Raw genomic sequence first — 18,646 nt, forward strand, 5'->3', positions numbered from 1 at the left:
CATTACTGAATCTTAAATTTTATCAAATTCCTCTTTAGCATGTAGCTATATGAAATGTTTTCTTTTTTTTTTTTTTTTCTCCCTTGGCCCAGAGGCTGGTAAACTATGACCCATGCATCAAATCCAGCCTACATCCTGCTTTTTTAAATAAAATTTTGTTGGGCCACAGCTATGCCCAATCATTTACATATTATCTATGGCTCCTTTTGCACTACAATGACAGAGCTGAGTACTTGCACCAGAGACCCTTTTTCCCACACAACCTAAAATATTTACCGGCCCTTTACAGGAAAAGTTTGCTTTCTCCTCTTTTAGCCTATTCACATACATATTAGATTAATAAAGTTACCAGTGTTCAGCCATTCATACTTTTCTTTAGTAAACACTATGATGTCATATTGTTAATTCTTTGAATATTTTGCCAAATTCATTTGGTAATGTTTTATTTAGGATTTTTTTAAACCTATAGTCATGAAGTTTAGTCTATAGGTTTTTGGTTCTGTATCTGACAGGTTTTAGAATAAGTATTATATAACTTTGTTTAAAAAAAAAATCATATTGGAAGGATTTTCATTTTTGTCCATGTTTTACAGAAAAAAATTATTTTTATAGATTCATCAGCAAAATCTTTTCTCCTGCCTCCTTTATAGGACAGAGACCTTTTGCACCCTTTTCAACTTTCTTTGTGGGTATGCTGATTTTTTAACGAGTTTTTTAAATGATACTTCTGTAGGTAATGATCCACTTAGCCTAGATTTTTTAAATAAGCATAGGCTCTATGCAGAATTCTTTCATAATTTCAAAAATCTCTTTGAGATTGGAATAGGCTGCTCGGCCATGACATGAACAGAACTTAGACCATTTTTCTGTCTTCTAAACTTAATTTTTTAAAAAAAAACTTATTCTTGACTGCTCAGTTCCTCTTTCCTTGTTAAATTTTTACTAATGTCTAACGTCCTTATCAGACTGTAAAAAACAAATGATATGCTCTAAGAAAGTATTATGACCACTGAAACCAACCTAGGAGACCAGTCACCCCCTGGGCAGATAATACCTTGGGACCATGACCATCTATCTAAACCACCACAGGAGAGAATGACATTCCACAAGTTCCTGAAAGCCATGATTTTGCCTTATAAAACTTTCAGCCAGTCTCTAGTTGGGGGAGCTGGGCTTTGGAGTAGATCATTCCCTTCTGTCTCCTGTGTATTGATACACATTAAAGCTCTTGGTACTCACCTAACCCCTGTCTTAAGAATTGGCTGTTTGCAGCAGGCGGCTCTAACCTGCAAAATTGTGGTAACATAGTGTAGAGATTAGTTCTTTCTTATTCCAAAATTGTCTTTTTTTTTTTAATTCAAATTAATGAGAATCTGATAGATTTTATTGGTCTTTTTACATATGTAGCTCTTGTTTTCTTTCAGGTCTCCATTTTTACTTTCTAGTTCATCAATTTCTGATTTAATCTTAATTTTTTCAAACATATTCTCAGTTATTTAATTCCATATTATTGAACTGATTGTTTATTTGGTGGCGTTTTTTTTCTTCTCAGTGGAACCATTTAAGATCAGGATGTTTTCCCCTGCATCTTATACATTTTAATAAGCACAAGCTTTATTGGCAACACTCTCCAAATGTCTGTAATTTCACTGTTGATTTCATCTAGAAGGTTTGAAATAAAAATCATATGGAAGGTTTAGTTTCCAAGTGGTTAGACTTTCACTGTAATTGCATTTAGACACTATGGCCTGTATTGCTTTTACTTCAGGGACTTTATTGAGATTTTTCTCTTGTCGTTTTTATTTTATTACCCCACTTTCTCTGGGAAGACTTAAGGGACAGGTTTATACAGGCCACCAGGACAATGAGTTTGCCTTTGCCTTATTCCCCAGTCTGAGTCCCTCTTTGCAGTAATGGCTATTAGTAAAATTGTGAGAGAATGGCTTTATAGCTACTTAACTTTTTTTTTTGTCTCTGGTTATGACTGAACCAGTAGGAAAAACAACAGTTACATGAGATACTCAGGAACATTTTTATACCACTTATGGAAACCCTGGTGGCATAATGGTTAAGAGCCACAGCCACTAACCAAAAGGTCTATAGCTCAAATCCACCACCCGCTCCTTGGAAACCATATGGGGCAGTTCTACTCTGTCCTATAGGGTCACTATGAATTGGAATCAACTCGACAGCAATGGGTATGGGGCATACCCCTTACATAAAACGTCTAGAATAGTCAACTATATAGAGACAAAAGCTTATTAGTTGTTACCAGTGGCAGGAGGGAGAGGGTAAAAGGGAGTCATTGTTTAGGAGACACTGAGCTTCTGTTAAGGGTGAGGGGAAAAATCTGGAAATATACAATGGTGATGGATGTACAACGTAATTAGTGTTACTGAATTATACATGTAAAAAATGTTGAAATGTCAAATCTTTTCTTATATATATGTCTTAGTCATCTAGTGCTGCTGTAACAAATACCACAAGTGGGTGGCTTTAACAAAGAGAAATTTATTTTCCCACAGTCTAGTAGGCTAGAAGTCCAAATTCAGGGTGTCAGCTCCAGGGGAAGGCTATCTCTCTGTCGACTCTGGAAGAAGGTGCTTGTGATACATCAGTCCTCCCTTGGTCTGGGAGCATCTCAACTCAGGAACCTCAGGTCCCAAGGATGCACTCTGCTCCTGGCACTGCTTTTTTGGTGGTATGAGGTTCCCAGCTCTCTGCTTGCTTCTCTTTGCTTTTATCTCTTGAGAGATAAAAGGTGGTACAGGCCACACCCCAGGGAAACTCCCTTTACATTGGATCAGGAAGGTGACCTGAGTAAGGGTGATGTTACAATCCCACCCTAATCTTCTTAGCATAAAATTACAATCACAAAATGGAGGACAACCACACAATACTGAGAATCATGGCCTAACCAAGTTAATATACATATTTTGGGGGGGACATAATTTAATCCATGACATATATAATTTATGTATATTTAGACAAGTTCAAGTTCCTAATTCAATTCATGCCAGAGACAAGTTCTTTTACTATTGTATCTCTGTTAGGGAGCCCAAAGATCTCCCCCAAGGTATGGCCCCAAATGGGTTACTCCACCTCTGTTGTTGTTGTTCTTGTTCTTGTTCTTGTTCTCGTTCTTGTCATTCTTGTTGTCGTCTTGTGTCATCCAGTCAATTCCAACTCCATCTTTAATTACTGGCAATAATAATTATGGGCAATAAGAACCTGATTTCGGCTGATTTTGATTTCTATTTCACTTTTATGACTTTTCTTATTATGATATCATTATCATAAAATGCAGGCCCTTGTAAGGACAACCAAGAGTAGAATATGAGAAGTTTGGTCTTCAGTGAATCTCTCTCTTGTCAGACTTCACCTGTGCTCCTGGCTTACTGTATTTTTATGCAAATCACACATGCCTTCTACATTTGTTTGTCAGCCACACCCTCCCCCCCCACCACCCCCGTGAGGTATTTTTGTAAGCAGCCTATATTAATTGTTTTGTTTTGTTTTGTTACAGCAACTTGTAAAAACAATTGGCATAGCAGCAGTTATAAAAATACCTCACGAAGGAGGGCATGGTTGGCAAAAAACATAGAAGACATGCGTTACTTGTGTAAAAATGTGGTATCTATCTTTCCCTTCATTAAAAGTATTCAGCAGTTCTCTTGGCATTCTCTTCCTATATTTTCTTTCTCCATAAAGTCTCATCTTTTCTGAAATTTGTCATTTGTTTTAAATTAAACTTTTTACTTTGAGATAATTGTAGAACCACGTGTAGTTGTACTAAATATTAGAGAGAGATCCTGTGCTCTCTTTACCCAGTTTCCCCCAGTGTTAACATCTTGCAAATTCATTTTTTTCTAAGTTAAGATTGTTATTCTTCCAAAGGGGCCATAAATTACACTTTTGGTCAGTATTTTCCAGATGATATTCCTTATCTTTTATATATTTCTCAAGTTTTATACAGCTGTTTTTTAAGTCTGTATTTTTTATATTATCAATTATTATTAGCTATTGTTTTTCCCTCAAACTTAATAAAAATGATATATATTTCAATTAAAATTCTTATTGACATAATTATAGGTTTACATGCAGTATTAGATCTCTAGGATCTATACCTAGAAGTGAAATGGCCAGATCATAAGGTAGCTCTATTTCTAGTTTTTGGAGGAAGCACCACACCATGTTCCATAGTAATTATACCATTTTACAGTCCCACCAGCAGTGGATAAGGGTTCTAATCTCCCCACAGCCTCACTAGCATTTGGTGTTTTCTGTATTTTTGTTGTTGTTGTTTTTGATCAGTGCCATTTTAGCATGAATGAGATAGAATTTCATTGTAGTTTTGATTTGCAAATGCATGTGAGAAAGATGTGGCAGTCTGCTGTCCTAAAAATTACAGCCTTGGAAACCCTATGGGGCAGTTCTACTCTGCTCCGTAGTGTTGCTATGAGTCAAAATTGACTCAACAGCGGTGGTTTGGTTGGGTAGTGGCTAATGATCATGAGAATCTTTTCATGTGTTTGTCAAGCACTTGAGTGTCCTCTTTGGTGAAGTGTCTGCTCGTGTCCCTCACCTATTTTTTAATTGGGTTGTTTGTCTTTTTGTTGTTGAGTTGTTGAAGTTTTCTATATATTTTAGAAATTAAACCCTTATCAGATATGTCATTCCCAAAGATATTTTTTCAGTCTGTTCATTGTCTTTTTTCTCTTTTGATGAAGTCTTTTGATGCACATAAGTAATTTTTATGAGGTCTCAGTTATCTAATTTGACTTCTGCTGTTTGCACATTAATAGTTGTACTTGATAATTTATTATCTTTTAGCTGGCTAGGTTCCATAGTTTTGCTCCTATGTTCTCTTACAAGAACTTTTTTTTTTTTAAGTTTTGATAGGATTTTTTTTTATTGTACTTTAGATGAAGGTTTACAGAACAAACTAACTTCTCATTAAACAGTACACACATTGTTTTGTGACATTCATTGCCAACCCCACAACATGACAACACTCTCCCTTCTCAACCTTGGGTTCCCAATCACTGGCTTTCCTGTCCCCTCCTGTCTTCTAGTCCTTGCCCTGGGTTGGTGTGCTCCTTTAGTCTCATTTTATTTTATGGGCCTTTCCAATCTTTGGCTGAAGGGTGAACCTCGTGAGTGACTTCATGACTGAGATCAAAGGGTTTCTGGCTGCCATACTCTCAGGTTTCTCCAGTCTCTGTCAGGCTAGTAAGTCTGGTCTTTTTTTGTGAGTTAAACTTTTGTTCCTTTCATTTTTCTCCAGCTTTCTCTGGGACCCTGTATTGTGAGCCCTGTCAGAGCAGTCAGTGGTGGTAGCTGGGCACAATCTAGTTGTACTGGATTCAGTCTGGTGGAGGCCATGGTAGTTGTGGTCCATTAGTCCTTTGGACTAATCTTTCCCTCGTGTCTATAGTTTTCTTCATTCTTCCTTGCTCCCGAAGGGGTGAGACCGGTGAAGTATCTTAGATGGCAGCTCACAAGCTTTCAAGACCCCAGATGCTACTCTCCAAAGTAGAATATAGAACATTTTCTTTATAAATTACGTTATGCTAATTGAGCTAGATATTCCTCAAGATGACGGTCCCCAGGGCCCCAGCCCAGTAATTCAATTCCTCAGGGAATTTGGATGTGTGTATGGAGCTTCCGTGACCTTGCCTTATACAAGTTGTGCTGGCTTCCCCAACTAAGAACTTTATAGTTTTATTTTTAACATTTAGGCTTTTGATCCATTTTGAGTTAGTTTTTGTTTATGGTGTGAGGTCAGGGTCCTGTTTCATTTTTCTGCATATGGACAAAACGCAGCTTTTTTTGTATGTTGAGCTTCTATCCTGTGGTCTTGCTGAACTCACGTATTAACTATAACAGCTTCTTTTTGTAGATACCTTCTATCTTAGTGATCTAGTGTGCTATAACAGAAAAACTACAAGCAGATGCCTTTGACAAATAGAAATTTATTTTTCTCACCATTTAGGGGGCTAGAAGTCCAAATTCAGGGCAGTGGCTCTAGGGGAAGGCTTTTTCTGTCAGCTCTGGGGGAGGGTTCTTGTCTCTTCAGTTTCTGATTCCTGTTTCCTTGAAGATCTCTATGTGGCTTGGCATCAATCTTCCCCAATCTTTCCTTCCTAGGTTGCTTGTTTAATCTCCTTTATATCTCAAAAGAGATTAACTCAAGACACACCCTATACTAATCCTGGCTTCACATAACAAAGACAACCCATTCTCAAATGAGATTATGACCACAGGCGTAGAGGTTGGGATTTACAACACATATTTTGGGGGGATACAATTCAATCAGTAACACCCTGGGATTTTCTAAATAGACGATCATGTCATCTGCAAATAGGGAGAGTTGTACTTACTCCTTTCCATTTTGTATACTTTTCATTTCTTTTTTCTTGCCTATTGCAGTGGCTAGAAATTCCAGTACTGTGTTGAATAATGGTGTAGTGGACATTCTTGCTTTGTCCTGGTATTAGGAAGATAAGGGGGACACTATTAAGTATTATGTTTATTTTAGGTTTTTATAATAGATGTACTTTATCAACTAGCTGAGAATCTTTAACATGAATAGGTGTTGTATTTTGTCAAATGCTTTTTCTGAATAAAGTGGTATGATCATATGATTTTTCTTCTTTATTTTATTTTGATGGATTGCATTGATTAATTTTCTAAGGCTGAACCAGTCTTGGATACCTAGAATAAATCCCATGTGATTGTGGTGTACAATTCTTTTTATAAGGTGCTTGTCTTAGTCATCTAGTGCTGCCATAACAGAAATACCACAAGTGGATGGCTTTAACAAAGAGAAATTTATTCTCTCACAGTCTAGTAGGTTACAAGCTCAAATTCACGGTGTCAGCTACAAGGGAAGGCTTTCTCTCTTTGTCTGCTCTAGAGGAAAATTTTTGTCCTCAATCTTCCCCTGGTTGAGGAGTTTCTCAGATGCGGGGACCATGTGTCCAAAGGACATGCTCTGCTCCTGGTGCTGCTTTCTGGGTGGCATGAGGTCCCCAACTCTCTACTTGCTTCCTTTTCCTTTTACCTCTTGAGAGAGAAAAGGTGGTGCAGGCCACAGTCCAGGGAAACTCCCTTTACCTTGGATCAGGGTGGTAACCTGAGTAAGGGCGATGTTACAATCCCACCCTAATCCTCTCAACATAAAATTATAATCACAAATGAAGGAAAACCACACATGGCCCAACCAAATTGAGACATACATTTTTGGGGGGACATAATTCAATCCATGACATTCCACCCTTTGGCCCCCCAAAAATCACATTCTCGCAACATGGGATACATATTCATCCTATCATATCATAGTAAAATTCTTAACCCAAGTCCAAAATCCAAAAATTCCTCTTCTTTCTGTGAAATCTAGAATACAAGTTATTTGCTTCCAATGGTACAATGGTAGAACAGGCACAAGCTAGAAATTTTCATTACAAATGGGAGAAGCTGAAGGGAAAGAAGACATAACAGGAACCAAGCAAGTCACCAGAACACATTCCATTAGCCCTCAAAGCTTTGAAAATAATCCTCTGTTCTCTAAGACAATTTACACAATAACTGCTCTTCAGCCTCTAAGTATTGGCCGCACTCTCCAAATACTGAGTGAAGGCCCCTCGGCCCTGGGGCTCAGCTCCGCCTTCCAGGCCCATTGGGACAGCAACTCTACTTCCTTGGCTTTAGGTGCACAGTTCTCCTAGTCCATCTGTGTGGCAGCCCAACCCTTAGAAACACCAGAGGCCATGGCTCCACCCTTTGAAACCCCTGATGTCATGGCCATACCTTTTGAGACTTAGGCAGCTCAGCTTCTTGTGTTCCTCGTCTCCTCAGCTTCTGTTTCCTGGCCTCTCAACTCCTTGGGCCTCACACCTGCATCTGCTCTGCTGGGGCGAGTGTTCCAAAGTTCTGTGGATCCACCGATAAGTGCCCAGAGGCACCCCACTCCACCAGGAAGGCTCCTGCACACAGGCACTCAGGTCTCTCGCTCCGTGGGTCAGCTCCAGCGCCATCTCGCCCTGGTCTCCAGCTGCTGTTGGTTCTCTGCTGCTGCCACTTCTCTGCTGTGCTGGTCCTCTGCCACTATCCCAACACAGTTTCAAAACCACTTTCACATTTTTTAGAGCAGCACCCCACTCTCTCGGTACCAAATCCTGTCTTAGTCATCTAGTGCTGCCATAACAGAAACTCTACAAGTGGATGGCTTTAACAAAGAGAAATTTATTTTTTCATAGTCCAGTATGTTATAAGTCCAAATTCAGGGCATCAGATCCAGGGGAAGGCTCTCTCTCTGCCAGCTCTGGAAGAAGGTCCTTGTCCTCAATCTTCCCCTAGTCAAGGAGATTCTCAGGCACAGGGCCTCGGGTCCAAAGAACACACTTTCCTCCTGGTGCTGCTTTCTTGGTGGTATGAGGACCCCAAGTCTCTGCTCGCTTCCCTTTCCTTTTATCTCTTGAGAGATAAAAGTGGTACAGGCTCCACCCCAGGGAAACTCCCTTTACCTTGAATCAGGGTGGTGACCTGAGTAAGGGTGGTGTTACAATCCCACCCTAATCCTCTCAACATAAAATTACCATCACAAAATGGAGGACAACCACACAATGCTAGGAATCATGGCCTAACCAAGCTGATACACAGATTTTTGGGGGGACACAATTCAATCCATGACAGTGCTGGATTCAGTTTCTTCTTATTTTGGGGGGGCGGATATTTTTGCATCTAAGTTCTTGACAGATATTGGTGTGCAGTTTTCTATTCTGGAACTGTCTTTTTTGGGTTTTGGTATCGAGATAATACAGACCTTATAAAAATGAGCTGGGAAGTATTCCTTTTTCTTGTATTTTCTGGAAGAGGTATAAAATTGATGTTAATTCTTTAAATCTCTGGAAAAAATTCACCAAAGAAATAATCTAGGCCTGAAAATTTAGTTTTGGGAAGCTTTTAAATCACAAATTCTTTTTTTTTTTTTAATGGTTATGTGGATATTCAGAGTAGTTTTTATCTTGACTGAGTTTTGAGAGTCTATGGATTTTGAGGAATTGTTCCATTTCTTCTAAGTTGGCAACTTCATGAGCATAAAGTTGTTCATAATATTCCTTTATTGTCTTTTTAATGGCTGTAGGGTCACTATGAGTCTGAATCGACAGTGGTGGGTTTGGTTTTTGGCTTTGGTGCAATCTGTAGTTACACCTTCTATTTAGTTTCTATTATTCATAACTTATATCTTCTTTCCATTTATTTGTGTGGTCTTACTAGAAGTTTATTAATTTTATTATTTTTTTAAAGAACCAATCTTTTCGTTGATTTTCTCTATTATTTTCCTGTTTTCAGGTTTATTGATTTCTGCTCTTATATTTCCTTCTGTTTCATTGAGTTTATTCTACTCTCCTTTTTCTAGACTTCTGGGGTAGGAAGTTAGATTATTGATTTGGAATCTCTCCTTGTATTTTATGTAAGAATTTGGGGCTATGAATTTCCCTCTAAACACTGCTTTATCTGTATTGCACATACCTTGATAATTTTTTTAGTATTAATTCAGTTCTATGTATTTTTTAATTTCCTTTGAAACTTTCTTTTTGACCCATAGATTATTTCAAAATCAGTTGATTACTTTCCACATATTTAGAGGTTTTACTTTTGTCTTTCTATTGTTGATTCAAGCCTGATCTCATTATGGTTAAATCATGTACTCTGTATGATTTCAATTCTTTCAAGTTTGTAGAGGTTTATTTTGTGGCTCAGGACATGGTCTATCTTTGTGAATGCTCAATGGGTACTTAAAAGAATATACATTCCACTGTTGTTGAGTGGAGTGTCCTATTTATGTCATTAGGGACTGGCAATTAATTGTTGGCAGGGTTCCCAATAGACCCCCCTTGCTGTCGGTGTCAGGCTCACCTGATATTGTCAGAAGGACTCCCTTTTGATCCAGGAGACAAATGAGCCTTCCTGGGCTGCCTTCTGTTGCTAAGTTGGGGGTCAAGAAAGGCCAGCTCTGAGTCACCTTCTTCTGTCGGATGGGGAGATACAAGAAGTTTTGCTGCTGTGCTGTTCTCCAGTCTTAGAGGCCCAAACCAGTTGACCTTCTTAATACTTTTCAGAGTTCTCCTACAGTTGCATCTTGCATGGTTCCCAGGTCTCACAGTTGTGCTTAGGGAGAGGAGCAGGAAAAAATGGGTGTACACCGTCTTGTCCAGATTGAAAGTCAATACATATTTTTTAAAGTATACTCTAAATGTGTTTCTTTTACTTTATTACCATTTTTACTAATATTTGTTGACCAGAATGTCAATGTGTGACTCAAAAATATGAGTTTTCCTGAGAGAAATTATGCTGGATTGTCCAGTAGTGAGAGGGGATGGAAGAAAGTGCTAGGAATAAAGTGATATAGACCTCAAAGGTGAAGAAGATTTGGAAGCCTTCCCCCAGAACAAAAGAGGCAAGAGTTTTGCAGGTTTGGCAGTAGCAGATACCAGGGGTCTTCTACCCCACAGTAGAGGACCTCGGAGGAGACCAAGTGCTGTGCAATAACACCCAGGAAGCTGGAACTAAGTTCTGAGGTTCCCAAATAAGCAGAGATGTTCATCCTTAAGGAAAAAGCTAAAGTATTGCCCCTTTTCAACGGACCCTGTAAGTTTGGAAATGGTTATGTTAGTGAGGACTAGAAGGACTGAAAAATAGGCTGCCTTCATCTATAACCACAAGGACATGTGGACAGGGTGTTCATTGCATCATTCCCTGTGAGAGTACAAAAATGGAAACAACCTCCATGTCTACTGAGACAGGCATGAATAAATTATATATACATGCAGCAGTTAAACATGAATGAACTCATTTACTCTCTATTAATGAGTTAAAAAAAAAAGGCAAGTTGTAGAAAAACATAAACTCTATGACCCCCTTCACATAAATTTTAAAAACAAGTGAGATTAAACCAGAGGTTGTTTATATAGTAAATATATAAAAACATAAGTAGGTTGGCCTCATTCCAACTCGATGATAGTGGTCTCCTCTAAGGAGAGAAGAAAAATAGCACAAGGAGGGATTGGGCTTCAACTGCAAGATTTTAATTGTTACAGAAAAATGACACAAAGCAAATACAGCAATATTTAATATTTTTAACATTATTCAGTGTGGGTGTTGGCTACAAGTGTGCTTATAATTACTTTCCATAATTTTCTGGCTATTTAAAATATTTCTCAGCCAAAAACTTTTTTTTTAAGAAAAAGCAAATTGTACAGTAATATGGTTAGTGTCCCATTTATATAAAAATAAATAAAGGTAATAAAGAGTGGTTCCTATGAATATAACAGACTGAGTAAGAACTTTGATTCATTCCCATGATCTCAGGGTTGATGAATAGTGAGGAGCCCTGATGATGACAGATTGAATTGTCAACCAGCATGGAAGGATAGAGAATCTGAAGCATATTAAATTTAGGGACGTGTTTGCCACGCTAGTTTTGAGGAATAAAATTCATACTCATTACATGGTTTTTGTTTATCATTTTTATGGGGCATTTCAATCAGTGGGAGGGAGGATGAGTTAGCTACTTGGACAAATTGCCTTGCTACCTGTAGTCCTGGATTTAGGGGTTTTAGTTTCAAGCAAGAAAAATGAAGTCGGAGTGATTCATGCAGAAAAGAAATTTAATAAAGGATTTGGGGTAGTTCATAGAATCATAAGGGGGCCTGAAAAAAAACAGGTTTGAAGCTAAAAAGCCATGAGCAATGCTTAAATCAAACTGTAGAACTAGTCCCAATGAGAAGTCCAGTGTTTCCAGTGCCAACACAGACACCACAGTTTGTACCATTGAACAGTTAAGCGCCAGACCCTGGAGGCTGCTGAGACTGTGTCCCCTGCTGCCACCACCTCTGACACAAATGTTTCTGTGCTGTTTTGGCATTATCATGATTAATTTGTAATTCAAAATGGGAGGGGGTAGATAGGGAGTTAGTATGCTTGGCCAAACCTAGGTAATATGCCCACTTCCTAGCTGCAAGCAAGAATCTTCTGTGTAGGAAGAAAGCTTTATTTCATCAGGTGAAGGAATTTCCCAAACTCAGTCATTAGTGGACAATTATCTATCACAATAATGCCTTACTCTGGAATATGGAATTTGGGAACATACCACGTACTTTACCGCTATTCACTGCACCCACTGAATTTAACTTGTTAGAAGAGGCAATGTGTCTTTTTTCTCTAGCTTCTTCCATGAATTTCTCCTTTTCTTTGGTTTTCCGCAGTTTCTCTATAACTTGTCCATTGTCTTGTTTGAGATTGGGCTTCTTCAATCTACAAATGGAAATCATTCATCGGTTGTGTAAAATCTCTTAAAATTTTTGCTTCTACCCTTGCTATCTTTTCTCCACTTACTGGACACCCATTAGAAATATGTAACACTTTCTCACTCTGTATTACGCCTCTTACTGTCTCTTCTGTAGTTTCCCTCTTCTTGAGTCTCCATGCTGCATGCTGGGTAATTTTTTCTGACCTGTATTCGATTTGATAATTCTCTCTCCAGCTGTATAATCTGCTAGTAAAAAAAAAAAATCTTTTTTTTTTTGAGTTATCCTTAAGCAATTTTGTTGAAGTAAATTTACACACAATCCAACGCACCCATTTTAAGTGTATGTTTTGACGAGATTTGACAAATGCATACACCGATTGTTACTAATATCAAAATCAAGAAATAGACTTTTTCATCACCTCAAATTTTTCCCTCATGTCCCTTCTCAGTCAACCCCCACCACTCCAAGAGAACATTTACCTGTTTTATGTCACTATTAAATTTGCCTTCTCCAAAATTTTCGTACATACAAAGTGTTGGCAAAAATATTAAAAATACATATATACAACAACTAAAATTCTGCAGTATTTCTGATGAAAAAGCAATGTGGCAAATCCACTTTGGAAAACAGTTTGGTAGTGTCTTATGAAGATAAACGTACACACGCTGTATAATCCAGCAATTCCATTCCTAGATCTTTTTCCCAAGAGAGATGAAAACATATGGTCACACAAAGACTTGATATATGAATATTCATAGCTTTATTTATAATTCTTCCCCAAATCTGAAATAACCCAATTGTCCAATAACAGGAGAACGACAAATTGTGATATATATATTCAATGGAATATTGCTTATCAAGAGAAAGTTTGTTGTTGTTGGGTGCCATCAAGTTGGTTCCCACTCATAGCAACGCTGTGCACAACAGAATGAAATATTGCCTGGTCCTGCGCCATCCTCACAATTGTTGTTATGCTTCAGCCCATTGTTGTAGCAACTGTGTCCATTCACCTTGTTGAGGGTCTTCCTCCTTTTCCCTGACCATCTACTTTACAGAGCATGATATCCTTCTCCAGGGATTGATCCCTCCTGATAACATGTCTAAAGTATGTGAAAGGTAGTCTTGCTATCCTTGCTTTCAAGGAGCATCTGGCTGCTTCTTGCAAGACAGATTTGTTCGTTCTTCTGGCAGTCCATGGTATATTCAATATTCTTCACTAACACCATAATTCAAAGGGGCCAACTCTTCTTCGGTCTTACTCATTTCCCAGCTTTCACATGCGTCTGAGGCAGTTGAAAACACCATGGCTTGAGTAAGGCGCACTTAGTCCTTAGAATGACATCTTTGTTTTTTAACACTTTAAAGAGATCTTTTGCAGACAATTTGCCCACTGCAATGCATCTTTTGATTTCTTGACTGCTGCTTCTATGGGTGTTGATTTTGGATTCAAGTAACATGAAATTCTTGACAACCTCAGTCTTTTCTCTATTGATCATGATGTTGCTTATCGGTCCAGTTGTGAGGATTTTTCTTTTCTTTATGTTGAGGTGTAATCCATACTGCAGACTGTAGTCTTTGATCTTCATCAGTAGGTGCTTCAAGTCCTCTTCATTTTCAACAAGCAAGGTTACATCATCTGCATAACGCGGGTTGTTAATCAGACTTCCTCCAGTCCTGATGATCCGTTCTTCTTCATATAGTCCAGTTTCTCGATTATTTGATCTGATTATATGATAAGCATATAGATTGAATAAGTATGGGGAAAGGATTCAGCCCTGACGCACACCTTTCTTGACTTTAAACCACACAGTATCCCCAATACATAGCTACATCAATGAATCTCAAAAAAAACATTGCACTGAATGAAAGAAGCCAGACCCAAAAAAATACATTTTGATTAGGACTGCATTGAATCTATGGATCTATTTGGTGAGAACTGGCGTCAAAGTACTGAGTCTTCTACTCCATAAACATAGTCTATCTTTCTGATTTTTAGCTTTTCTGTGATTTATCCTAGGAATATTTTGTTGTTTTCATTGTATAGATCTTGCACAAATTTTAAAAACACACTCGTATGTATCTCATGGTTTTTGATGCTACAGTCAATGATACCTTATTTCGTTTTCAATTACTTCTAGCAACCATATTGTAGTACAATTGATTTTTGTACATTAACCTTCGGTTTTGTGACTTTGCTAAATTTACTTATTAGTTTTTTTTTAACTTAGTAGCTATTATTTAGATTCCTAAAAATTTAGGATTTTCTACATATTTAATCATGTAATCTGTGAATAGACAGTTGTGCTTGTTCATTTTTAAGCTGTATGGCTTTTGTCTTATTTTCTAGCCTTACTGCCCTGGCTAGGACCTCCAGTATAATGTTTAATAGAAGCAGTGATGGGAGACATCCTTGCTTTTTCCCAGGAGGGGGAGAGCATTTAGTCTTTCACCAATAAGTATGATATTTGTGCTAGGTTGTTTCATGATACCCTTTATCAGGTTGAAGGGATTCTCTTCAATAGCTAATTTGCTGAGAGTTTTGATAGTGAATGTTGTTGTCATTGTTGTTATGTGTCATTGAGTTGATTCCACCTTGAATAAGCATTGAATTTTGTCCAGAATATTTTGGCTTATATGGAAAGTACAGTCATCCCTCAGTATCCACAGGGGATTAGTTCTAGGAACCCCTGGGAATACCAAAACTCTCAGACATTCAGTACCTCATATAAAATGGCATAGTATTTGCATATAATCTATGCTCATCCTCCTATATACTTTAAATCATCTCTAGGTTACTTATAATACCTAAAACAATATATTTTCTTTTTTTCACTTAACATTGTAGCACCAGCATTTTTGCATGGCATAAAGAATTCTTCAAGATTACCTTTTTTAACACCTATCGGAAACCCTGGTGGCGTAGTGGTTAAGTTCTACAGCTGCTAACCAAAAGGTTGGTAGTTCGAATCCACCAGGCACTCCTTGGAAACTCTATGGGACAGTTCTACTCTGTCTATAGGGTCACTATGAGTCAGAATTGACTCGACAGCAGTAGGGTATTCAATATTCTATTATTGAAAGATACTGTATTTTAATTGGAGCCGTGGTGGCACAGTGGTTAAGAGCTATGTCTACTAACCAAAAGGTCAGCAGTTTGAATCCACCAGCTGCTCCTTGGAAACAGTATGAGGCAGTTCTACTCTGTCCTGTAGGGTCACTATGAGTTGGAATCAACTCGACAGCACCTAACAACAATAACATATTTTAATCACACTATATACTTTTATAACAGCGTATGGACACTTTTTTTTTTTACATTTTTCTGATACTTGATGTGTCTTGGTGTGGCAATTAGATTCTATTTTTCAGTTACTCAGCAAATATTTAATGACTATCTGCTCCTTGTTCCTTTCTTGTTTCTTAATTTTTTTTTCCTTCTTTGCTTCTTTTATTCATCTACCAGATATTGTCGAGTACTGTGATAGGCAATATAATATAAAGATTAAGAGTAATGGTCTCTGGGGCCAGACTGCATGGGTTCAAAATCTAGCTCTGCCACTTACTAGCTGAGTTACGTTAAACAAGCTACTTAACCTCTCAGGTATAAGATTTCTCAGTTATGAGATATAGATTATAGTTGTACTTACTTCCTATGTTGTTGTGAGCATTAAATAGGATACAATTAACTTTATCAACACACTTTCAACAGTGCCTAGCACATTTTAAGTATAGGCATACCTTAGAGATATTGTGGGTTTAGTTCCAGACCACTGAAATAAAGTGAGTCACACAAATTTTTTGGTTTCCCATACATATAAAAGTTATGTTTATACTCAACTGCAGTCTATTAAGTGTACAATAGCATTATGTCTAAAAAAACAATGTACATACTTTAATTAAAAAAAACTTTATTGCTAAAAAGTGCTAACTATCATCTGAGCCTTCAGCGAGTCTTAATCTTTTTGCTAGTGGAGAGTCTTGGCCTCCATGTTGATGGCTGCTGACTGGTCAGGGCGGTGGTGGCTGAAGGCTGGGGTGGCTGTGGCAATTTCTTGAAATAAGACAACGGTGAAGAGTCATCAATTGACTCTCCCTTTCACAAAAGATTTCTCTGTATCGTGATGCTGTTTGATAGCCTTTAACCCACAAAAAAAAAAAAATTTTTTTTTTTTTTTAAACCCACAGTAGAATTTCTTTCAAATTGGAGTCAATCCTATCAAACCCTGCTGCTGCTTTATCAACTAACTTTATGTACTATTCTAAATCCTTTGTTGTCATTTCAACAATGTCCACAGCATCTTCACCAGGAGTAGATTCCATCTCAAGGAACCACTTTCTCTGCTCATCCGTAGGAAGCAGCTGCTTGTCCATTAAAGTTTTATCACGAGATTGCAGCAATTCAGTCACCTCTTCAGGCTCCACTTCTAGTTCAGGTTCCCTTGCTGTTTCCACCAGATCTGCAGTTACTTCCTCTGCTGAAGTCTTGGATCCCTAAAAGTTATCCATGAGGATTGGAATCAACTTCTTCCAAACTCCTGTTAATGTTGATATTTAGACCTCCTCCCATGAATCACACACGCTCTTAATGGCATCTAGGACGATAAAACCCTTTCTAGAAGGTTTTCAATTCACTTTGCCCAGATCCGTCAGAGGAATCACTACCTATGACTGCTATAGCCTTACAAAATGTATTTCTTAAATAATAAGACTTGAAAGTCAAAATGACTCCTTGATCCATAGACTGCAGAAAGGATGTTGTGTTAGCAGGTTATGAAAACAACATTAATCTCCTAGTACATCTCCATCAGAGCTCCTGGGTGACCAGGTACATTATCCATGAACAGTAATATTTTGAAAGGAATCTTTTTTTCTGAGCAGTAGGTCTCAACAGTGGCTTTAAAATATTCAGGAAACCATGTTGTAAACAGGCGTGCTGTCATCCAGGTTTGTTATTCCTTTTGTAGAGCACAGGCAGAGTAGACTTAGCATAATTCTTCAGGGCCTATGATTTTGGGGGGATGGTAAATGAACATTGACTTCAACTCAAAGTCACCAGCTGCATTAGCCCCTAACAAGAGAGTCAGCCTGTCCTTTGAAGCTTTGAAACCAGGCACTGACTTCTACTCTGTAGCTATGAAAGTCCTAGGCGGCATTGAAAGTCTGTTGTTTGGTGTAGCCACCTTCATCCATTACCTTTGCTAGATTTTATGGATACCTTTCTGCAGCTTCTATGTCAGCACTTCCTGCTTCTCCTTGCACTTTTATGTTATGGAGATGGCTTCTTTCCTTAAGTCTCCTGAACCAACCTCTGCTAGTTTCAAACTTTTCTTCGGCAGCCTCATCACCTCTCTCAACCTTCATAGAATTGAAGAGAGTTACTGCCTTGCTCTGGATTAGGCTTTGGCTTAAGGGAATGTTGTGGCTGATTTGGTCTTCAATCCAGATCACTAAAACTTTTTCCATATAAGCAATAAGGCTGTTTTGCTTTCTTATCGTTTGTGTGTTCACTGGAGTAGCACTTTTAATTTCCTTCAAGAAGTTTTCCTTTGTGTTCACAACTTGGCTAACTGGCACAAGAGGCGTAGCTTTCTGCCTTTCTTGGTTTTCCATGCGCTTTCCTCACTAAGCTGAATTGTTTCTAGCTTTCGATTTTTTTTTTTTTTTTAAAGCTAGAGATGAAGGGTGGCTCCTCCTTTCACTTCAACACTTAGAGGTCATTGTAGGGTTATTAACTGGCCTAATTTCAATACTGCCGTGTGTCAGAGAATAGGGAGACCTGAGGAGAGGGAGAGAGATGGAGGAGCAGCCGGTCAGTGGAGCAGTCAGAACAAATACAACATTTATCGATTAAGTTCACTGCCTTATATGGGCACCACTTGTGGCACCTCAAACAATTACAATAATAACATCAAAGATCACTCACAGATCACTGTAACAGATATAACAATAATGAAAAAGTCTGAAATATTGTGGAAATTACCAAAATATGACACATACACACAAAGTGAGCATTTGCTGTTGGATAGCGCTGATAGACTTGCTCGATGCAAGGTTGCCATAAACCTTCAATTTGTAAAACACAGAGCATCTACAAAGTGCAATAAAATGAGGTATGCCTGTGTCATGTCAGTGTATATGCGTGTGTAGAGTCATGCAAGACAGTAACGTCAGATAGCAAAATAAAATGCCTTACGTTTCCACAAGCATGTTAGCAGTTGATTTGGAAGAGTTGGCTGCATTTTGGATAGAGAGCATACCTGGTCAATATTTCCATATGCTGATACTTGGTATGGAGGCATAGGAGAGACTTCAGCAAAGGAAGGCTTGTC

Source organism: Elephas maximus, chromosome 20 (assembly GCF_024166365.1).
Source record: "Elephas maximus indicus isolate mEleMax1 chromosome 20, mEleMax1 primary haplotype, whole genome shotgun sequence".
Classification (NCBI taxonomy): domain Eukaryota; kingdom Metazoa; phylum Chordata; class Mammalia; order Proboscidea; family Elephantidae; genus Elephas; species Elephas maximus.